Source organism: Anas platyrhynchos, chromosome 19, assembly GCF_047663525.1.
Source record: "Anas platyrhynchos isolate ZD024472 breed Pekin duck chromosome 19, IASCAAS_PekinDuck_T2T, whole genome shotgun sequence".
Taxonomy (NCBI): Eukaryota; Metazoa; Chordata; class Aves; order Anseriformes; family Anatidae; genus Anas; species Anas platyrhynchos.
In genome coordinates this window covers 10291355-10315242 of record NC_092605.1, presented here as the reverse complement: position 1 = coordinate 10315242, position 23888 = coordinate 10291355, and the positions used below count along the sequence as shown (strand labels likewise).

At 45.9% G+C, this 23888-nt stretch overlaps 1 long non-coding RNA gene across 4 annotated transcripts in view; it reads left to right on the top strand.

Annotated features, from left to right (window-relative positions):
- LOC110353853 (uncharacterized) overlaps positions 1–23888 on the top strand; it is a 158688-nt gene that overhangs the window by 23414 nt on the left and 111386 nt on the right. The window contains exons 3-4 of one of the 4 annotated variants that reach the window (XR_011804117.1): positions 592–792; positions 4954–5883. The exons of 2 other annotated variants lie outside the window; for them this stretch is intronic. This is a non-coding gene — a long non-coding RNA (uncharacterized lncRNA). Of the gene's footprint in view, positions 1–591; positions 1556–4953; positions 5884–23888 lie in introns of those variants that run through there. One more of the 4 variants, XR_003501235.3, reaches the window with a different exon arrangement.

Below are 23888 nucleotides of genomic sequence, written 5' to 3'. Positions count from 1 at the left end.
AGATGCTGGAGTGTCCCTGCTCTGCCCGGTTTGATTGATGAAGGCTACAGCTCCCCGGGGGCTCCCAGCACGGTCCTGGTGCTCAGGGCTTGCTCCCCCCTTGTTCAGCTGGTGTCCCCGCATGGCGACAGATGGCCTTTGTGCTCTGACCCTCTTCCTTCTCTGACCAGTGACTTCCAAGTGCCATCCATCTTCCCCTGGGCTTGACAGTAGGGAGCAAGCAGGCTCACCCCAGAGGGGACATTTTTACCCACCCTGTTTTGGGATGTTTTGGAAGAAGGGAGCATTCTGTGGGATCAAAATTATCAAGCCTTGGTACCGTGCCCTCGGGAGCACCATGGTGATGGTAGACGTGCTCTCTGCTGTCCTCTGCTTCCATTGCACTTGGTATCTGCTGCTTTCAGTATCTGGGGCAAGTGGGGCTGTACCTCTGAGGTGGTTTGTCATTTCCCTTGAGAAGGAGCCTGGGGTCAGGGCATGCCCCATCAATAGGGAATAACTCCATCTGAGCCTGCCTGTGTACATCACGCTGAACCAGGGGGGTAAATGACGATGGTACTTGGGTCCTGAGATGAACCTGTTGCTCTCCAGGGGTGTTCTCTCGCTGTATGTGATTTAAAGGAGAACTCCAGGGATCAGTGATGACAGCAGAGCACGACATGCGCTGAAGGATGAAATATGGGAAATCTTAACTCTTTGCTGTGCTGCAACGTGCCCATCAGCTGGTCTCACAGGGTGCTGGTGTCTCCTGTTCAAGTGTGGAGCTGTGTTGTGGATGGGAAATGGGCTGAGGTAATGCAGGAAATCTGACAGATTCAGGAGCTAAACTTGGGGTGTGCTGAGGAGAAATTGAGCAAAGTGGTGTTAGCTACAAACGGCCCTGGCGACAGCATAGTGCCTTCAGTCAGCTGTAGGTAAGGGCAGGTGTTGACACGTGTGACAGTGCATGATATCTGCCAGTCCTGCTGCATCCCTCGGGGAGGACATCCAGGATCTGCAGGGCAGCATTTATATATGTAACTGCTTGCACTTCTGTTTGCTGTGCATGTATAAAGATATGAGCTTTGTTTTGTTTTGAAAACGGACCCAAGATTGACATGTCAAAAGAACTGTAGAAAGTGGAGCTTAAAGAGATGATAAGGAGCTGGTAATCTTGTCCAGCCCCTAATGCATGCAGGATCAGCTCTGTGTCATCCTGAGGGATGTTTGTGTAATTGATTCTTGCAGAGTTTCAGTCATGGGCATTTCAAGCCTCCTGTGAGAACCAGTTTAACTGAACCCCTGACTTCTCCTGGGCACAAGGGAGTGGGATCCCCGATGGGTGGGTATTTGGGTTGTAGCTGGGGAGATCTTCATCGTCAAGGGCTGCTGTGTGCATCTAGAGCCGTGCACACACCAGTCCTGGGCTTTGCTTGTAAAGAAACAGCCTCTGCCCTCCTTGGAGGACTAGTGCCCACAATGGAAAAAGAAGCTGTGACAAATGTATTCAGTGCTGGGCTAGTGAGAAAGGAAGGATTTCCTCTGTGAATAACTCTTGTTTTCCACATCTGCAACTCCAGTGTGTGTGGCGGGGGGGGGGGGGGTAACGACTTCATCCCAAGAGCAGGTCCCCGGAGGAGCCTCCTAATTATAAGGTGCACTGACCCCAAATATCTTCCTGTGACAACTACATTTAAAATGTGCCAGGCAGCTTGTAATGCAGTGTGTGTGTAGTAATACTTACTGCATATGATTTATATTTTTCATAAAGCCATCACATGATGCTGAACTGAACGCCTTGGAGAAATCCAAGTGTGCTTTCTTAGCAGAGCTGGCTTATCTAGCCAGCCTATAGCCTTGTAGAAAAAAAAAATGATTTGACAGCTCCACCAAAAGCAGGGTTTGTGGTGACTCGCAGTCTTTGTGCGTTGGCCTGTAAATCCCTGGTAGTCTTTAATGTGCTATTCCACTGTGCTGGTATCAGGGCTAATTGTGCTATAGTTCTGCAGGTCGCTCGTTTTACCCTTTCAAGTGTTGGAATTACATGCTCTGATGTGATCCCGTAGGACTTCTCAGAGTCCTGAGAAGCTAGACATTAAAATTCCAGGTGCAGAGTTCCCCCAATTATTTTTTGGGGGCTCTTGGGATTCACTACGTAGTGCCAGTAGGTTTGATAGGGCTTTCTGGTGTGCTCTCATTACCCTCTGTTACACAGCGACTAAAGCTACATCACCCTGATTGTACTGGTCTGGCCTTGAAGCGTATTACTCCATGAATGACTGTGCTATGGGGGGAAAAAAAGGTAAAAGGATGAGTGAATATGCCCAAACTGCCCATAAAAACATAATAATAAAAAATAGTACTTTTCCAGCCACCAAAATTAAGGCTACAGATGATAAAGCAACATTGGTGCCATGAACCTTTTTCAAGCAAGGTTTTACTCCTAATGCAGGCTAGATTTGAGCAATTGTACTGTGCAATCCCTCCATTTCCATAGCAAGAGAGCTTGCGTTTAATGCCTTGCCTTATGGGGTCTCCTTGGATTCTTAATGCCTCGCCACTCAATAGTTGTGTGCTTTGCGGGACCCTGGAGATGAAAGAACCAATATTTTTGTGAAGGTTATTTCCAACACAGGAGCAGTTAAGAAACTGTCTGCACACAAATGACAAATTATTGTAATCTGAACAAAGAACGGGGCAGTAAAGATCATACCAGTTGAAAACTTTAAAGGAACGATAGACAGAAAGATGAAAAGATAAATAATAAAAAGGTTTCTAATGCTCCCAAGTGCAGCAATGTGGCTAATTGGTACAAACGAGAGATGCTTGAAAAGCAGACTTAAAGATTAATTACTAATTTTTGCTTTTCTCCTTTTAGTTACAGTGGTCCCATGTGCAGTGGTGTTGGGGTACACTTTTGCAGGCTGCTTTGCCTCTAGTAGGCAGGAGTGGGCTGGGCTGCACTTGGATCCTGAAACAGTGGCTGATCCTGCCTCTGCTGTGAAATCAGAAGGAAAATATTCCTCTAAATTTCTCCTAATCCCATTTTATCAACCTGGCTTGCAGCCTGGTACCATTTGTTTGCATGGTGGGGAGGAGGAGTGCTGCCACAGGAGTTGTGAGGGGCTTGGGTTTGATGCACTCCAGGAGCACAGAGCCCCTTCCTCTCCCTAAAACATGCAAGTGCCTTCCTGCTCCTGTGTGAGCAAAGGAGCTCCCAGAAGGAAGGCAGGATTTCAGCAGGCAAATCTCTGAGCTGAGGGCAGCTAGCAGGATTTCATTTCCAGGGTTATCTTCTGAAAAGCTGTTCCTTGGTGTAAAAGGTTGCATTGGAGCTGATGGCAGAGGGGATGTTTCAGCATCTGGGATGCATATTCCTGACAAGTGGGTAAGGAGAAGGAGAATCTTAGGGTGTCTTTTAGCGTTTCCCCTCCAGCTTTTTGGAGCCCTAGGAGCAGTCAGTGTGTGATCCTTGCTAGGAAAGCTTTAGCTGACAAAAAGGGAGTTGTCTGCTCTGTTGGAGGTTGGTGGCTCCTTTTGTTCCAGACGTGTCAGAAACGGGCAGTATGGGAGTGTGCTGCCAGAAGGCTCTCCTGCGGGCAGAAACATCTGAGGGGAGAGGGTTTGAAGGAAAGTAAGAAGCAGCTGAGATATTGAGATGGCCTGGGAGCTTCCAGTGACAGACTGGCCATTTGCACAGTACCTTGCAAACCAGCTGTGCAAATTTCCCTGGAAAAAGGCCACCCTATGGACCCGCCAGGCAGGAGCAGAGATATCTGCTAGCAGAGTCTTGGAGCTCCTGGGAGCATCCAGAGCAGTCGCGATGGAAAGGTTCTGGCCACGGAAATTTAAGCCAAACCTCCAAGGTCTGCTTTGTTTGAGTGTGAAATGCTGATTTGCATTATAGTTTGCACTGGGTTTACTTGGTGCTCTGCCTGTTATTAATCTTATCTTTGCAGAGCCTGGCCTCGGTTTTAGCTTGGCAGCAGGACCTGTGCCTGGGCACGTTTGCCTTGGCTCTGCATTTTGTTGTAGACCTCTACTTGCAGGCAGTAAATCAAATGTGTGATAAGTTTACAGAGGATCTGGACTGCGTCTAATAGATGCCATTACATTGCTTGTTCGAAGCTGTGCATGTGACAAGGTCACCTCATAAAGATAGTGTACATTTCATATTTTCTTGACTCCCACGGAGGACTGTGGGAGGTAGGGGTGTAGGGATTGCTGCAGTGCATGGAGCAGAAGGATCCCCTGTGTGGTTCATCCAAAACCCATCAGTAGTCTGTCATCTTTTCAAAGTTACTGCTTTTCAAGCCGCAGTCTTAATGTGTCCCTCTGTCCTGATGGTACTCAACTCACCACCTTCTCCTGATGGGATTTCTGGGCCCCAGTGTTGTGCAGTGGGTCAAAACCCCTGCTGGGCTGAGGGGCAGCACCTCCTGCTTTGAGAAACTCATGGCTTAGGGCTGGTGCTAATTTGGGGGCTACATAGGGGAGGAGTGGACCCTTGCTGCCTTCTGCCCAAACCTGCCTTTGGTACCAGGTTTACTCAGCTGCTCTCCCTGTTGAGGTCCAAGTGCTTTTGGACCTGTTCATTCCCTGGCTGTTCCCCCAGACCAGCTTTTGTTTGATCCTCTAGGTTTTTTTTGTTTCCCTTCAGGAGGAGCTGAACCCTTTAGAGTTTCACATCATTGGGATCCAGTTCAGGTCCCTGTTAAACCAAGGATAAATCTCTTCATGGCTTCTGCAGCACATGGCTCAGCCTTGGGTGGTTTTGGTGCACCTTATTCACCTTATTCTTGATTATATGGCACTTTGCTGCAATATATTTCCCAAAATAACACCCCAAGTTCTGGACAGTCTTCTTGAAGCACCAATTCTTGCTGCAGTCAGTTACTCTGCCCCAATTTCAAAAGGCTATTTCTCCTATTTCCCCCCCTACTGCCACTATTTTTTTGTTGTTGTTGTTTTTAGCAGGTCTGGCTATCTGCTGACACCTCAAAATACACCTCAAAATACAGAGGAAACTCTATGCTGTCATCTCATAGATGTAGACAGACCTCTGAGTTGTGCAGACCTGTACCAACGCGACAGACACAGGTTTCTGCTGATACAGTGGTTGGTGATGCAGCTGTTGAGCAGTGCTTGCAGTGGCCAGGAGGTGATGATATAAGAGATGGGCTATTTTTATAGCAGCTGACGGACCCTGGCTCTGTTCAGGTGTGGCTGCAGAAATCCCTGTTCCTGATTCATGCACTGATAATAACGGAGTCCTAACAATGGAGCAACAATTGTGCTATTTTTTTTCTCCCACAAATTTTGGCTTAAAGAAAGGATGTAGAGATGCAGTAAATTTATGAGCCAACTAACTATCTTTGGGAAATAACATCTGTATTCACTGCAAAATTCTTCTGTCCTGGAATAAAACAGCCTGGCTGCTGCCTTGGTTTCCATTTACCAGCACGTGCTGCAAGCCAGAGCAGTTCTGGAGATCTGGAGTTTGCCGTGAGACATGGAAAACAGCCGTGCTTTTGCTATTCCAGCCACAGTGAAAAATCAGCAGAACTTCTTGATGAAGTGTTGGAACTGCCGAGTGCTGCAAACAGAAACAGAAGTTCACCTAACTGCACACGACAGTGCAGCTTCTGAGGTCCCGTGGGGTCTGTCATGTGGCTGATTGTCTTTAAACAATACCATCCATTTCTTACAGACTCTAGAGTTGATTTGGGCTCATTAGTACATCAGAAATGTTCCTCATTATCCAGCGGTAAGCAAGCCAACAGATGCTTTACCTTGACACTGTAATGTTTAAGTGGGAGGAATCTGTCTGCCAAGTGTTAAGTTGTCTTCATGCTTTAAATAAGTATAATAAATAGGAAAATAAACTCTTCTTGATCTTTACTATCTCATGGTAAGTTATTTGCCCTTTGAGTAGTTTTTATTTTGGCACTTGAATCAGACTCTGGACTGGAAAAGCCTTATAATTCAGAATGGGGTTTAAAAAAAAAAAGCTGCTGTACAGCAGGGCAGGAAGGCTGGTTTTAACAGACATAAGGTACTTGGAGAGTCATTAGTGCACTTCTTTTGTGATGTTAAATGGTACTTCAGCAATAAATGAAGTCTGGTGCTCAGAATGCCAATATCCCTTTGGGGCAATATGCTCTTACAGCTGTGGCAGTTCCTAGCTCCTAGGGCGTTATTTTAGGATGAGAAGCTCGCTGGGTGTCACCCTGTCACCTGGCAGAAACCAGTGCCTTGGGTTTTGGCTGTGTCTGTGAGCTGCTTTGTGCTCAGGCCAGCTGCTGGTTGCCTGCACGGTGGTTTGGTGCCATGCTATGTGGGGTGCTGTTAGAGGAGTCCATGTGTTTCCAGGCATTCTTGGGTTGTGCACACACTGAAGGCTGGCTACAAAGTTGGGAAACTTCTAATAAATCTATGATCTCTTTTTGTCCCCACAAATGTCCTTGGAAGAGGATCAGGTTGGTGCTGACTGCTGGGGACCCAAGTGCCCTCCCTGCTCAACTTTGGGATCAGCTGGGAATACAAGTCCTCTTTTCATCTTCTCCCAGCACTCAGAAATGTTTATACAGAAGGGTGCCCTATTAGCAGACAGGTAATGCGAAGTTAGCCAAAGGGGCAAAGTAGAGAGGATGCTTTTATGCTCATGGGATGCAACTGCTGCAGATGGAGGTGTCTGGGAACGAGCCCTGGGAGTCACCCAGAGGAAACCAGGTCCTGCTGTGTCCTCAAACCTCAAGTGTGTAAATGGGGTGGCTTCCAGGTGTGGATCCCTCCAAGATCTCAGGTTTTGAAAACAGAAGTGTCCTAGTTGAAAGACCAATTTGTATTTAAGTATTTAACATTGTACTTAATGTTGAGGAACAGCTATGGATACTGGTAAAGGCTTCAGGCCCTGCTTCTTACTTAGCAAAAGATGTTCCTATAAAGGGAATCTGAAAACATCAAAATATGCAACATGACCTTGAGGTGGTGTGGATGGTGCTTAACATAGGTAAGAATGCTGATTGTCCGCAGCTGACATTACACTGAAGTAACACTAATATATGTAGATATTAAAGACGACGCTTATAAAAGGAGAAGCAGAGGGGAGAGGCTGTCAGTCACATTTTAATGTGTGACTGGGCTGGCAGGGGGAATACCTCTCTGGCTTCTGAGAGCAAGGGAAAACAGATATTCATTGCAATAACTGTTCATTCCAGCCATGTTTTAGCACCCTTGAGAGATGGTTGTGTACACACCTTAAATACTGCCAGGCATATTGAACAAATGTGTTCAAATAACTCCCCTGATTAAACATGCCGTTACTCTGGGTTAACTCTGTGTATGTGTGCTCTGCTAGGGATAAAGGAGGGGCAGACTTCTTGTATTTAAACCTGCTCTGACTTTAGTGTGGTATATAAATAGCTCTCCCAAATACTTGAGCCATTCATGTTCTACTTTCTAAAGGCAAAAAAGGCTTCTTAGGTAATGGAAATGGTGGTGATTAGTGAGGTTGTGGATAAAAAGAGGATATGAAAGTAGCACAGAAATCCTTTGATATACCACTTGCCGCTCCTGAGGCATTTTCTTCTCCTTGTCTTGACTTTAAATTTCCCCTGTAGTGTGTCAATGAGTCTGCCTCCTAAATTTACACTCTTAAGTTATTTTGCCTTGCTGTTCTATGTGAAAATATACATTCCATCCTGAGTTGCGCTGGGCATAACCTGGAGAAAATGTTATTAAAAAAAAAATCAATCTAAGAATATTGATTTGAATCTTTTTAGAAGCCATTTGGGTTAGATTTGGGCCCTTGCTGTGTTCATCTAGGGAATGATATACAGTCAAAGCGATTCATTTCTTCTAAGTTTAGCTACCAAAAATCAGGCGTTTAGTGTAAACCAGTTGTTGAGGCTTCTGTGGTCAAAGCAGCTGAAGGAGCACTGCCGAGGGCAATTTGTGTTGTAGGAATGAATCAGCTTCTGAAAGTGCCTGACTCTTTCAGTGGACCAGAGGAGTCTCTGTGATTAATGGGATTGCACACCCAAGAACTGATTCAGGTGCCTGGTGCCATTTTAGACACAATATCCCATGCAAGGTGAATGTAGGGAGCTGGGAGAGGATTGCTCTGGGAAACCCATTCCTTTTTAGAAGAGAGATGCACCTCTCTTCTGGCCACCAGGAGGGATACTTCAGGGAGCTTAAAATGTCACTAGATACTCTTTTAGGCACTAATGCCTAACATTTAGGATCTGCAAATTTGCTGAGGTGTATTGGTGACTATTTTACTGTCCTTCCTAACCTTGGGAGCTGAACTGGCATGGTAAAATTGAGCTTCCATAGAGCTTCCAGGGCTTTGGGGAGGCAATTTCCATGGACACAACCTTCTGTAGATATCTGGACTTGTCCACAGAGCATTCTGTGTGGGTGTTTTCATCACCCTTGTGTCACTTTCAATGTCCTGATGCTTTCCAGTGGTGTGTTTTGGTTAGGGCCAGTGCCTTTAGTCCCAAGTGCTGGTGTATGCAACACCCTAAGGTATTTCCAGGATCAGTCCCACCCTGTGCTCATGTTGATCTCGGCTGAGAACTGCTTAATTGTGCTGGCAGGCTGATGCTCCTTAGAGCTGCATTGCTGCAAGCAGGGGCATGCACAGCGAGATGCTTCTGAGCAGGGGCAGGAGTGTACCACTGCACAACAGTCACCCTGAATTACTCTGTGGAGAAATAAGGTGAGGCTTGGAGCCAGCAAATGTGTCTGAATTGAATCCATGGGCATTAGTTGTAAGAAAACGCTGAGATATTTGGTCAGAAGCAAATAGTCCAGACGAGCTGCAGTGGCTCACCAGAGCTTTCCCTGCTCCCGTAGTCGTGTTGCTTTACAGCAGTTGAGGATTTACATGGTCTTTGAAGCAGTGAAAAAAAAAAAAAAAGAAAAAAAAAAAAAGAGTAGAAAATAGACTCCTCAGCAACACCTGTAATAAGCAACAGGTACATTCCCGAAGTTATGTAGCAGCTTAATTAACACAAGAGAGGCCTGCCAGACTTAATTTATTTTTAAAAGCCCCATCAAATTTAATTTGTGAGTGCAGTTCTTCCATCTGCTTTCAGGCATTATCTCTGGAGTTCAGGAGAAAAACATATGTCTTGTGGTTAATAAGAATTTGTTTTAATGGATCATATGACTGGGTGATTAATAACTGCTCGACTCCGATTGTTCTCATTATAACGATAACATGCAGCCCTGCTGCCCAGCCCCAACCTATTGTCGTGAAAAAAAAGATCATAAAATGGGAGATGAAAAATTCCTCTGGTTAAGATGAAAGCAAATGGATCAAGAAGCTGGCTGCACCGAGCAGTGCAGGGAAATCTGCTTCCTATGGTTCTTATTATTTCTCTTTTGGGATTATGTATCAGATCATCAGCTGCGCACAAAGCAGGGCACTCCAGTCTGTATTTAGACAGGAAACCTGATCCAACGTCTGGCTGCCAAAGGCACTGCGTTGGCATTCAGGAGGTTCGTGATAAAACTCCCTGTGTAACCCTGGGCAAGCCCCTAAACCCCTTCGGAAGGAGGATCCAGGCAGCAGTATTCTCTGCCCTCTCCATTCCTTCCCCTCGTTCACTGGCTTGCTCTGAATTTAGCTTCGTGGCACTTTGTCACCCAATGAATCTCAGTGGCTCCATAGCCTTTGGGGGAGCGGCACCAGATTTCCACGACTGCAAACGAGTCGGGAACGTGACCCTTCTGTTTAACGCCCAACTGGTGCTTTCGTTTAATGCAAGAACCAAATGCAAAGTGATTCATCATACTCGCTTTCATGATACGCCGGCTGGGTATTAGAAATGCTGGGAGCTTTGTTGCTTGGCAGAGATTCAAACCAGTTATTTAAGAGGAAATTCTGCTTATTAAAAGAGTCCAGTGATTAGGTTATCATCATCTCGACTTCTCATTTTTCCCTGTTCACAATGAAAGCTTGAAAGAGACAGAAATTTATTTGGTTGTTTTTAAAGGCACGAGCTGAAATGCGCTCCCAGGCAGGAAATAGAGATGTTATTAGTTCACAGCCCCCCAGGGGAGATGGCAGGCGGTCAGGCATGTGTTCCCCGGAGTCGGAGTCATAAAGCAACACAAACCGGAACAGGTAACTGGTGTCATTTGGGCTTTGATTTGCTTTTCCAGTGTTAACCTCGTGTTAACCTTCAGAGCAAGAGGTCAGGGAAAGGCTGCAGCCTCAGCCGCTGGGAAGAGGAGCTCGGCTCGCCTGAAATGCACGGTCCTCAAAGCTTGTGAAGTTTGCCACAGCAATGAGAGAAATGACTCCTGCATGAAGCCTCCACTTCAGCTGAGAACTCTCAGCCAATTTTTGTGCAGGAGGGGAAAGCAAGAGGTACTTTGAAGTGGGGAATAAAATCAGTGTTCCCCAAAAGAAGGGGTGGGGTGTGAATTACCTCAGAGCCTTTCCCTTCTCTGTGCATGCATGCTCATGCCATGCCCAGGTGCTGATGTTACCGTGGAAGTGCCGATCTGCTCAGGCAGAGCTCCTGTTCTTCAGGCACCTCGTTGCTTTGTGCCGCATCAGTGCCTGCTGTCCGGGTGGCAGACCTAAGCTACCTTCTAGCTGAGACCTGGAAGCAGATTTTCTTCCTCCAGGCCTCAAAATAGCTAAAAACCAGGCATTGCTTCCTCTGTGCAGCCTTTCTGGGTAAACTGGCCTCTGATGACTTCCTTTTAGGTTGTAATGCTTGAAATTGTCCTCCACCCTGAAAACTTCCTTTTTCACTGAGCTATGGGAGAATGTCAGCACCAGGAAAGAAGCGTAAAAGCACAGATGTGGGCATGAAGCCTCGGCACTGCAACATAAAAATAGTATTGCACAATTGCACCCATAGAAATGGGAAGAGGGAAAATTGGAGTGCACGCAGCAAATTTTTCATTGGCGGCTCCGTTCTTTCCATAAGGGACAGACAGATGGGGCCAATTTCATCAAACCAGGAAGCTCCCTGCCAAGTTGCATTCATTCATCTGCTCTGAAATATTAGGTGGCATATGGCAACTGGTCCTTTCTGATATATTTCTGCAATGCCATGATGATGGCAGCATCTCCGTGGTGAGAGATATGCAATGAAACAGGCCGTGAGATGGAGGCAGGAGAGGCATTGCTGAAGGCAGCTCATGTCCTGTGCTAGGGGATGGGCAGGCAGATGCAGGGAGGAAGGGAGGCCTGTACTTTCTGTAGAATGGGTTTTATATGTGTAAATCCTCTAGAAGTACTCGAGTAGAGCCTGAAGTGCTGCTGCACAAAGGAGCACAGAGATGGTGTGGATCCACCTTGAGCTTCACTTCCATTCGGGCTGTTTGTTGCAATAGTATCTGTTGCCCTGAACTCTTAGCAAACTTGGGGATGTACCTATTGTTTAATGTTCCTGCTTTATCACAGAATTCTTGCTGGAAGAGATCGGATTTGTGTGCTGAAAAGGAAGCAGAGACTGTACATGTCACCCAGAGCCCTGTTTTTAGTAGTCATCTCTACAGCACAGCTCTTATCACCTGACTGTGGATGAATCCCCCACTGGTCAATAATTTCACAGCCCTATACCTTGAATATTTCTGCATTACGGAGGGAGACATTTGTGCATCTCCCCTCCATTCTGTTTTGGATCCAGAGTCACACAATGCAGCAAGCACAAGAAGTAGGTCTGTTTGGAAAATGCCATTTACTTTGAGTGAGATAGTTAAGAATATGGTGAGTTTAATTATAGGTTTCAAACAACACAGGGTACACTTCTATTTGAAGTTTTGTTTAGGATTTTTTTTTTTGTTCTTGGCTTGCTTTTATTTCTTGCTATAAAAATGAGAGATTTTAAGAAGGAAAAAATACAGGGGAAAAGCTCTGTGGCTTTCCAAACTTTGAAAGAGAAGAAAAAATTTAGAGGAAAAGAAGACAGAAAGGAATGGAATGCCAGAGTCCTTCCAAAACTGGAGGACAAAGCCCAAATGATACTTTTTAAAATGAGCATTTATCATTTTGTTTCCATTTGAAAGTTTGCATTTAAAAAAAGAATCCAACCTAATAGCTGCGTTTGTGGAAGCTCCTGGGTTCCCTTGGAAACCTGTTTTATTTTCTCATGGCTAGAACTTTATGAAGAAAATTGTAACCACGTCGTAGCTGCTCAACTGCCTGAGATTTATGAAGCATGTTAATCAATCACCTCGTCCTGCAGGTGCAGAATTTTATAAATAGCAATTACAGGGAGATGGCATGGTGCCAGTCCTAATCCCCCTCTCTCTCTTCCACATCCTGAAGTCAGCATCTTCAGAAAGCCCTCTGCTTACTAAGGCTCTACAAATCATTACATCTGGGTTTTTTGATCCAGTTCCCAGGCAGCATCTCTTGTGCCTTCACACTTTTCTCCCTTTCATGTGGTCCTCTAAGTGCTCTGCTTGGGTCCCTTTGAGATGTTCACCTGCACAGAGCTGGCAGAACTCAACTGTTGGCCGCGGCTGGGTTAGAGCTTCCCTGTGCAATGCTGTCACTTAAAACAGGTCAATAAATCACTCTTCTCACCTTCCCAAAGGGTTATGACACTGGAAAATTGAAAAGGGCACATTTTAATGGAAAATCCTCAGCCTCATCTTTTTTTTTATTGATGATGCATTTGAAAGTGAACAGGTTCTTCCCTTCAAGATACTGCTCCATAGCATTGCTTCCAACTAAAGTTCTGGTCAAAGCCTTTGCTTCTGTGCTCCTCCCTTGAGCAACCACTGCTTTTCCATGTGCCTCCCCTTTTGTTTGCCTTGTTCTCACAGTGCAGCTTGGTGCAAACTGCTCTGGAACCAAAGTCCATTCTTGACCTTGCCTGTGCTTCATCCAGCATGGACCAAGTCTCTCCTGGACTCTGGGTGTGCCTTGGCCATCCCTGCTGCGACCTGGGGGTGTTTGAGCAGCCACGTGTGATTCTGGTCAGAGCTTCTTGTGTCACCCCTCAGAGGAGGATTTGGGCATCAGTGTTGCTGGGGGAAGAGAGAGGAGCAGAACTGTCAAGATCATGGACTTGTCAGTCGATGTTAATGTAGCAAATTCTCTGTTTTTTTGTTGTTTAAGAAAAAGGAGGATATGTGCCCCCTCTGGGGAGCCCTAGCTCTGCTGGTCTCTTTCTTCTGCAAAAGTACCCAAATTTAAAAGGTAAAAAGAAGCGTGTTTCCAAGTGATATTATCCCCTGAAAGGTCGGTAGGCTGGAAAATAATTAGCTGTCAAGGCAAGTTGCTCGTGCCGTCTGCCCCCTGTCGCCAAATGAATTTCAGTGGGCTCAGATTTGAGGCAGAATCACCAGGGGAAGGGGGAAGCTGTCCCCAGATTAGATATAGCAAGCTTATATGACACAAGAATTTATTACTTAGTCCAGCTTACAGGAGGTCAGAAAGAAAATAACAACCCTCTTTGCTTTGTGAAATAGATACAGAGTTTGAGTGTAACCCGGGGGTGTTAAGTCTTAATAAATTCCGTGGGTGACTTGCATGATAGACAGATTTATCTCCATCACGCTATTTTGTAGCTTCCCGATGAATCCTAACCAGCATGGATATGAAACTTTTCTCCCTTTAATACACATCAGTAACTTAACACAACCTCTTCTCCATGTCACCTAGCAGCAGTAGGTGCCCAGGCCATGGTTTTACCAGGAAAGCAGCATTTCTTCAAGGTGGAATAGCGTGGCCAGACTGGTTAAATACCTCATATTTCCTTGTGCTGTCTGGCAACATGTGTGGAGCAGTTCCCAGCCCACTCCTCGGTGCTTTTACAACATTAAGAGGCTTCCATAAACTTCAAACAGCAAAAAATTATATTAGAGAAATGTCTTTAAAAAAAAAAAAAAAAAAAAAAGGAAAAGAAAACTCAAAGAAAGCATCTGAGTATATTGGGAGTAATGGAATAATGGGGAAGTTATTCCCCTGGGACGCATTAAACTCCAATTCTGCTCACTGTACAGGAGTCTTCTTGCTTAGCTGAAGGTGCTCGTGCCGTGATTTTCCCTCTCAAAGCAAAATTGATAGAACTTTTCAGGGACATGATGGCCATTCAGCTCGTGTGCTGTCTGGGCAGGGGAGGTAGAGGTGAGAGGTGTGTGGGGGGTGGCAAAGTCAGCACTAGGGTCACTTGTAACAGCACCTGGTCGGACAGCTGGCACAGTGTCCAGCTGGAGAGGACGTAGGGGCCATAGCAGAGATGTGCCTTCTGATCCATGGTGTTCCTACTCCCTGTGCTGGTCCCACTAATTCCCCTGCTCTGTCTGCCCAATTCTGGCCACAGGAGAAGCTCTGGGTCTCTGGGAGGGAGTCCTTGTGCTGTCGAGGAAGGGGCTGCCTGGCTGGTGAGTAGCCCCTGGGTAAACTGCACCAGAAATGTACAGCGTGTGGGCTCTTGCCTGGTGGCTCCTGCTTCAGCATATGGGATTTCTTAATAACAGCGAATATCCCCCAGTGGTTTCGCCTGCTCTTATTCCTTCTAATTAAATAAATACCAACACATTTGGAAGAAACTGTGTAGTCATATTGCATTAGCCACAAGAAGACGGATTTTTTTTTTTTTTCTCAGAATATCCTACAACTATTAATTAATCCAACCTCCTGACAGTTCTGCAGGGATATATGATAGCGATCAGTTATGGATGGGGAAATTGAGTCATATAGACCTGAAAGGACTGGTTCAGCACATTGTGGGGCAGGGCTGGAAATAGAAACCAGAACGCTTGCGTTGCTGTTTCCTGCTCTAACCACGGTCTGGCTGCCTTCTCCTTGCAGAGCAGCGTGCAAGTTGGTGGAAAAGTTTTTGCTAAGGGAAGTGATCTGAGTTGCTAGCTTTTCAAAGGGTTATTGCAAACGCAGATTGATGGGGCGGGGAATGGACTTTAAACATTATGGCAAACACCTTAGCAGTGTCCCTTTCAAGTTAAAGCTTGAAGTAAGGGAATTTGACTGATGTAGGCTTTTATCAAAGCTCTTCCCTATTACGTTAGGCACAGTAGCCTACGGAAGTTAAGAAGTTAATGGGGGAAGCAGGCATTAAACAGAAAGATCAAATGCATCAGATAATAGCCAAAGGGATAAAAAACGATACAGCACCTGAGAGTGGCAATAAATGTAAAATGCTTATCTCTCATTTCAGATGTATGATTAACTGCTTCTAAATACACTGGGAACTGCACAATAAAAAGGGGAAGATGTGGATGAGCTATAATGTGGTCAAAATGCTGCAGGAACTCTGACCAAAGAACCCATAAAAGCCTTCTGGACTTCTAGCTGCCAAGGATAAGTTCTGTCCCTATGAGGGCAAACATAAAGATTCAGGGATTTATATATATATATATTATTTTTTTAACTGGAAGAAAAAAAAAATCAGATAAACAGCTGAGGTACAGAAAAGCACTGTAGGAAAAGTTATTGGATTGTTGAGGATGGAATATGGGGAGTAGAGCAACAGTAAAATTCTGTTTGATGTTCCAGAAGGGAAATGGCTTTTGTCTCCTTTCTTTCCATTACCAAAAATGCCCTTTGTAGATTTAAGATGGGGGAGATTTTTCCAATCTTGTGTTTCTAAAAAGCTCTTACCTCTTTTGCTTGTGCGTTTGCAAATATTAATTTACATGGGAATGCTCTCCCACTTATTGCTAGAATACTGGGTTTCTCCAGATGCAAAACATCTTTTGGAAATACTTTCAAATCAGCACTTCAACCCATTGCAGAAGAAGACTTTGATGTTTGCATTTCTGTTAGCAGCACTGCTTTGCCCCGCTGGAACTTAGCATCCCAGGGCACCAGAGAGCCTTGCAAAAACAATTCATTCAGGCTTTTGACGTAGCTTGAAAGCGCCATTTCATGCAAAGGAACAAGTGCCCAGAGGGTTTGGTCTTCTGCCTCCCTGTACGCATTGTCTCTAACACAGGGCAAACTGTCAGGACCCAAAAACTCAGCAGCTAAAATCTTCTCACTGGTAGGGTACACACAAAATGTTCACACCAACTGGGAGCAGCTCTCTGCAAGGTTGGTTTCTGGGTTGGTTCTGACCAGGTCCAGCTGTCCATCCATACCTGAAGGCCCCTGGGGAGAGCTGTGGCACCGTTCCCCAGAGGACCACGGAGCCTTCTCAGCTGCAGGGCTGAGCATCGCTGTGTGCCTGGGATGGGATCTAGAGAAAGCCCTGTGAGAATGAGCTGGTTCTGTCATGAACAAGTGGTGAGCCTGACTGGGAGAGGCAGGAAAACTGCTCAGAAATAGGAGAGAAATTGGAGAGTTTTCGTTGGTTTGCCCAGGGTGGAGGTCCAAGAGGAGTCCAAGATGCTGGGAGTGATATCCTAATTAAACTCTTTTGGGCCTGATCCCTGAATCAGCTTGCAGTCTCTCCTATGGTACAGAATAGCTTCAGGGAAGTGCAACGTGATCCTCCTTAAAGGCCATTTGATGTCTTCACAATAGCACAGAGAAGCCTTGGATCTACCAGTAATTTGGAAAGTGGCTGTCAGCAAGCCCTGCTACCTGTTTCTTCATGCCCACCCCATCTCTGTGGAGCTCTGGGCTCCACTCCCTGAATGGGTGGGCGTGCAAAGCCCTGGCTGCGAAGGAAAACCCAGGTTTGAAAATATCCCAGCTGCTGGTGGGGCTGGCGATCCCTTGGGGTGGTGTCACAGAGAACCAACATGTACCCATGGAGAAGGTGTAATTTGTCCCAGGAAGTTTAAACCACTGTAGAGAAATTAAGTTAGATGTTGTTGGCTTTCTGTTGGGGCGGGAGGAGAGGGAGGGATTGGATGGGGGAACAAAAGAGTCCACACTGGAGGTTTTTAGGAGATCAAATTTTATTTTGAGTATTTTACATTGATTTCATCCTGTCTCAGGACAGTGCCCCCGGATCTTTCCTTTTGGCTCCGTTTTCTGTGCAGTCCCAGTAAAAAACAAAACAAAACAAAAAAACTCAATCACTGTAATCAAGGCATTGATTAGGTGCATTAGGAAGATGTTTGCATTGGAGCTGGGCCAGCCTGGCCTGGGTATTTCTCCCAGAAACGCCAGGGCTGCTCCTGTTCACAGCAGGATAATGTCACTGATTTCGTGCGGATGCATTGCTTGAAGGAAGGCCTGAAAAGGTGTTAATGAACGCTAAAGAAATGAAATGATACATGATAGCTGTAATGGCTGGGGGAGTGGGAAGCTATTAGGGGCTGCTGAGATAGTTCTGATATGGTGAGATGGAGACAGATTAGACAGAGATGTAAAAATAGCACGAACTGGAAATTCAGATTTTCTGCAGTAATCCCAGTTTACAGCTCTGGTCTCCGCTCCTGCGGCTCATTCGATACTGCCAGCACCGTGAATTAGTGAGCAATGTGAGTCAAGAGTTTTTTTCACCTGATTTTTTTTTTTTCCCTGTCTCTTACACTTTTGAGACTCTTCATGCAATCCTCATTTATCTTGTAAAGGCTTGTAAACTCCTCCTCATTTGTAAGCTCGCACGTCAGCAGTGCCAGGGGCATCTAAGTCAGGCAGGAGCACCATGGCATGGTAGCAGAGCTGTTAGCTTCAAACCAAAGTCCCAAGGGGGCACAGACATGGTAAGGATACTTGCATTTGGCCATGCAGGCATGCATGACCTTTGGTGCTTCTGAAGATGTGCTGGCAGTCAGCTCCTGCCAGGCCTCCTGGCTGCTCTGCTGCAGCTCTGGGAGGTGTTCTTGCACAGCTGTGGTGCAGGATGCTGGAGCAGGAGCAGCAAGCTGGACATGTGGTAATTTTGTCTAATGCTCTTGAGGGCATTTCTCTGCTGTGGTGGCTGCAGCTCTCAGGGATGTGCCCGTGCTGGTGCTGTGCTGCAGGGGCTGTCTCCAGGAATGGGACCACAGCTTGATGGGGAAGGATGGTCACGGACTTCACAGGGTACCTAAGACCCAGAGGTCCTGCTTGTTCTGTTCCTCTCTGGGCTGCTTCTGAGCAATGGCTATTTACCAGAGGCTGTGTCCAGACAAGCTGCAGAAGCTCAGGTTAACGGCAGATTAAAGCCATGTAGTAAGCTATAAAATTCTTTTCTATTTTGTTTTTCTTTCTGTAACAGCAACCAGGGTCTAGAGTGATTTGCACCAGGAAAAAGTCAGCTTTCCTCTGCCTCGACCCCTTGAACCAACAACTGGTGACACCTGGGATGGCCAAGTGCTGTACCTGCACTGCTGGCCTGGTGGCAGTGGTTTCTGCTGGATCTCTCAGCGTAGGAGAGACCTGTGGGGACAACCTTGGCCTTCCAGGCACCCAGGGACATGGTGCAGCGGATGCTGCAGGGGGACACAGGACCCCAACAGGGCTTGGGGCAATGCTCAGACTTAGCCCTGTGCCCTCACTGGAGCAGAGGGCTGTCACAGACAGCAGTCAGGACACTACTGTGGCAGATTTGGGGTAGAAAACGGGTAGTTCTCAGGTAATATGGCCAAACACTTATCTAAGGTAGGAAATGGACCTGAGATGAAGGTGATGCCAGAGAGAGAGGTTCAGGGAGAACAAAACTGAGGATGCCAGGGGCTGACAGGCTGTAAATCTCCCAAAGCTGTGGCAGGCACTGCAGAGAAAGAACCGAAAGGTCCTAAGTCCGTGGTTATACAGAAGAGAGATGGCAGCTGGCACAATTAATCTCCTGCCCTTTGTGAATCTTTAGATGAAGCCTCTGAGTAAATGAGGAAAGGTAAGGAAAGGTCTTTGTGGCCCTTTCTTTTTTTCTTTCGTCCTGCTGGGCTCTTTGTCCTGCAGCAAATGAGAAACGGTCCCAGCCGCGGCCAGCTCAGCTCTGTTGAGACTCCAGATTTGCTTCTTTCCCGGTGTAAAGTAGTGAATCGTAAATCGTAAATCACTGCTTTGCCATGAGCGTGTCTTTCTGGCTTAGATCTCTCAAAGCTGGCTGTGTCATCGCCTTGTTCAGTATAATCTTGTCTTGAATACCTCAAATGCTAAATAACAATGTTACTAAATTTTAAAGAATTAAAGATAATATAAATTAATGTGGAGTTCTATTGCTTACTGAGGATAAGAGAGCAATAGTTCTGTTGTTCCCCTACATTTTGCAAGCAGGATCACATTCCCTAGGTTTTCAAGACTTTTGAAGACCTGTTTGATTGCTGCTGTGGTCACAGCAAAGAGGCACAAGCATGGAGATGGACTCTGGCATGCTAGGTACTGTGCAGGCAGCTTGGAGATCTTTCCGCACCCTCTGTGCCTTTCCTTGATCCCCTCTCCTAGCGGGCCTCCAGTCCTCCACCAAAAGCTGTTACTTCAGCTGCTGGAGCCTGTTTTGGCCGTGGTACCTTCACATCCCTGCAGTATCGGTGTCCCTCACTTGTCAGAGTTTAATCTCACTTGGGTCTGTTTTCCAGAAGGGGGAAAAAAAGCAGGAGGTGGTTAATTGGTACTCTTGAGAATATCCCAAGAGAAAAATACACGGACACGCAGATCATGTAAGTGGTTCGGACAGAATCATGCATGGTTCTTCAGTGCCTGAGCCAAAGGAAAAAGGGAAGATAAATGCAACCTGATGTGACTTGGAAACCACCTGGTCTGGTGAAGTGTCCCAGCATTAACCCATCTCTTCTGCCTGCTCCTGTCTCAGCCAGTGGCAGTAACTCATGGTGTGGCATGGACCCCCTGTATCCAAGCAGTCGCCCCAAAGGATGCTTTGAGTTGGCTGAGTGTGCTTCCTATCCCTTCATTTACACTGGTCTTCCCTCGCTTTCCACTAGTTCTTAAACCATCCGTTTTTCCTGTGAATAGAGCTAGGTAGTCCAAGGGAGGCAGACAAAGTGGCAATCAATTAAAAGCCCAACAAAGTGTCTTTGTGCCTTGCTTTGCAGCCGTAATGAATGGCTGTCTTGTCAAAAAGGTTTCTACTGTATTAAGAAAGCATTCTACCTTAGCCCGTTGTGATCCTGCTTGCAAAAGTCTCATTACTGTGCCAGCAATAATAGTGTCTAATTAAGCAGAATAAAGAGAGATGAAGCGTAATGGCTACAGGATAGAGAAGTTATTTGTCAGACAGAGGCAATAAATTATCGAGTCCTGCATCCTGGTATGCTGGAAAAGAAGTAGTCAAAAAGATCCAACACTGGAAACTTGTTTTTCTTTTTGCTAAATTGCCCGGCTCGGGATGGTATTTATTTGTGCGTTGCTTCAACAGATTTTTGTATTCACTCCTCTTAATGCATAGAGCACAACTGCAGACGTGAGGGTGGAAGCAGTGTAATGATGAGATCAACCGGTCATTATAAGGGGCAGAAGCGTGTATTGCTGCCCAGCAGGGAGCAGGAACAGGCTGGTGGGAGCTCTGCTGCCTGGCACCGTGCCCTGCAAGCCCTGGGGCTCTGCTTTAGCTCTTCCTTATTGCAGGGTTGTTGCCCCTTCCCTGGCCAGGAGCCCTGCACACCACATCCCGCGCACACAGCAGCCTGGGGAAAGGTGCACGAATGTCGTGAAGGTCATGCGGCGAGTCCCTGGCTGTGGATAATGCACAATTCCTGACAAAATGAGGTGGTTGGAGCCGCCGTGAGATAAAAACCTGCCTGTCATTCTGTTGCATGAACCTATATTCCAATTTTATCTGCGGAGTCTGATTCTCTTTTATCTGGTTTCCTGTTTGAAGGGATTTGAGCAGAATAGATAATCCTAACTTTGAACATAAATCACTGGGCTGTGCGGCTGATAGATGCTTTGCACTTTCTTATGATAATGGCTGATTGGAGGCTGGGAGGGAAAATGCCAGGGGCTTATCTCTGTAGAGCAGCATTCGGAGGGTGTGCGGATGGCTGAGGGAAGGGGAGGAAGCGGCATGAGGTGGGGCCGTTTTGTGTTTGTTTATCTGTTTATTCATTTTGAACATCTGAACTCAAGCAGAGATGCTCTGGGATGTTTCTGGGAACCTGGGGAACCGGGGTCTGCCAAGGCACCACACAACAAGGTGAGGGCAAACGTCCTCCATGGACGTGAGAGGCAGCGCAGCCCGGTCAGCACAAGGCTCTCGGTGCTGCTCTGAGCTGCAGATGGTTCAGCCGGAGTCTGAGATTCCCCCTCCAGAGACTTGGGGATGCCAAAGAGCCATTAAATGGCATCCGTGACTTGTTAATATTTTACTAAGTTTAGTTTAAAACACATACATAGCTCCTGTTTTTTCTTATTACCCACGGTATAGATGAGAGCTCAAAGTCTGCTTTTCCCTCTGAAGATGAAAATCCCCAGAAAGGTCATGTTTCACTTTGGTTATGAATGTTTCTTATTTTTAAAAGATTTATTTTACTCCAATTAGCTTAAATTTCAAAGTAATTTAAAACAAGAAAACTGGATTCTTTTTTTTTTCTTTCTTATAACTTCTGTCTCTTTAAAAATAAAAATAAAGAGAAAAGAAGAAAGAAAACAACATCAAAACAGATGCTTTCCCAGGAAAAGTTGTTGGTCTTTTTTTTCTTCTTTTTTTTTTTTTTTTTTTGATGAAGCAGATTAATTGGCATTTTCTAATCAAATCTTCAAAAAAAAAAATGAAGAAATAACAACAACAACAAAAAACTTTCAGGCAGCTTTACTGAAGCATTGAAGTACTCCTTTAAAAAATAAGGTTTCTTAATCTCACCCTGAGAAAGTCTTTTTCCAAGTGGCGTCTTAACAACTGCTTTGGATTAGATACGTAGTCTTTTACCTGTAAATAAATGAATATTTTGGGGCAGAGGAGGAGAGCAGTTCTGAAGCAAATCCCGTATTGTCTACAGGTGTGCTCCAGATGCTCTCCATCCCCTGGTGGAGATGTAATGGTCCAAATCAAAGGCTGATCCTTCCATCTCTGAAGCACAAGCATGGTCAGGATGTTTATTCTGGGGCACCAGACTAAACTTCGTGCTAAATCAATCCCCCACGATGAATATTGAGTATCAGGACTGGGAGTGCAGGTGCTCGGGTCTGCCCCATGACACCAAACTACCTGTCAGCATAGGGGCAGTTTTCACCACCTGAAGCTAGGCCAGCTCCAGATCGTCTTGTGTGCTTCAGTCCTGCTTGAAAGCAGGTAACAGAATCTGAATCACTGAGATGGTTTGTAAACCTTCTGTTTTGTTATTTACCCCTGTGACAGATTTAGCTCTGACACCAGTGTCTTTGGAAGCACCTTTGGGTGGATGTGGCCTCTGCGTGAGGGAGGTGGCTGTTCTGAGGGGTTTGGGGGCACTGGGAGATGGTGTGACAGGGGCAGAGCTTGTGAGGGCCTGGAATGAGCGAGTGGCTGTCCTGTGTGGCTTTCCCTTGGCAGAAGGGCACATGGATGCTTACAATAATATAATAATAAGATGGAAAGAGTGTACATCTGGACCTTGCTGCAGCACATGAGGATGGGGGAACAGAGCTGGGGTCTCCCCTAAGTGCTCTCTGTGCAGGAGGCCAAACGTGAGGCTGTGAAGAGTGCATCCACACCAGAGACCAGAACCACGAGGAAGCTTTGGGCACAGCTGAGAGCTGGGGCTGCAGAGCACCACGAGTAGGTGAAGACTTCCAGCAGGACAGGGGCATCTTCCAGTGGTATGGGGCATTTGTGGCTAAGGTGAGGACAAGGGGGTGCAGGCGCAAGGTGCTGTTCTGGGGCCTCTCTTTGGGCGTGCCAGGGGCCCTCCAGGAGGCACTTTACCTCTGACTTGTCTGTGAGGGCAGTGCAAAGATCACTTCAGAGCTTTGCTTCTTTGAATCCAATCTGCTACTGGCTGTTTCTCATTCAGGTATTTCACAGTCAAAACTCATAGCGTTGCACTCTGCTTCTACTAATTTGATGCCAGTCAAGATGTGCAGAAGGTCTTCAAGGTGACGGTCCTCTGCAGGTATCTCCTCATGGCTACAGGGAACACCTCAGGGAAACACACCCAGGGATGTGCTCCCTGCCCTGCATAGGATGGACAGCCTGAAGAACCTGTGTTGAGGGAAATAAGGCAGGAAAAAGCTAGGAAAGAGCCACATGGCTATCTTCACGTTACAGATGGGGAAATGACCCAAGCTGAACACTGCATTGTGCTTACTCTGCCTCCTGGGTGCTTGCTAAATATCATGGTTATTAGTGGTAACTAGATAGTGGTAGCTAGATCACCTTCACTACTCCTAATAACAATTTAAGCTCCCATGGCACTTTATAGGAACAGTATTGTGGGTGCCTCATTCTCCTTCTTCCTTATGGACCAGATAGTTTGAACTGTTTCTCCCATATTGCTTCGCAGTCTCTTGGTAAGGGAAGCATCGTGACCAAAATGCATTGTAAGGCATGAGGTATGACCACAGAAATTTGTCCAAACATAGCAGACGCATGAATGTTTCCTTTTGTGAAATTGCATAGTAGCATTTCAAAAGAGAAATCTTTGGGCTTTTGGATGAAAAATGAGTTTATTTTTAGTTGGGAGCATTCAGTGTCTTAAAGGAAGTACTTAAAACAAAACCCTGCATTTTCTTACTAGACATTTGTTGTTGTCCAGAAGCCCAGTTTTCTGGGAAACAGAACTTTTTGGATGGTCCTAATTATTCTATTGCAGTTTCAAAGGGGGTGACATGAGCATGTACTGGAAAAGCAACAGCTCTCAGAAAAGACAATAAGTGATCAAGTCTCCCACAGGAGACAATTTGGGTAATGTAATCTGCTCAAACAACCAGTTCTTTCAACTTGTGAGAAAATTTCTATTGAGCTCGAACAGGTCAATAACATTTTCCCCCATTTGGAGAGGAATAGAGAAATTAACATTATTATTTTTTTGCCAGCATTTTTGTTATTTAACAGCCTTTTAGAAACCCATTTCCTATGCTATTTTAAGCTGCAGGCACAGTCAGGAGACCACATCTAAGAGTGACGATTTAAATCTCTAGACAGCTCAGG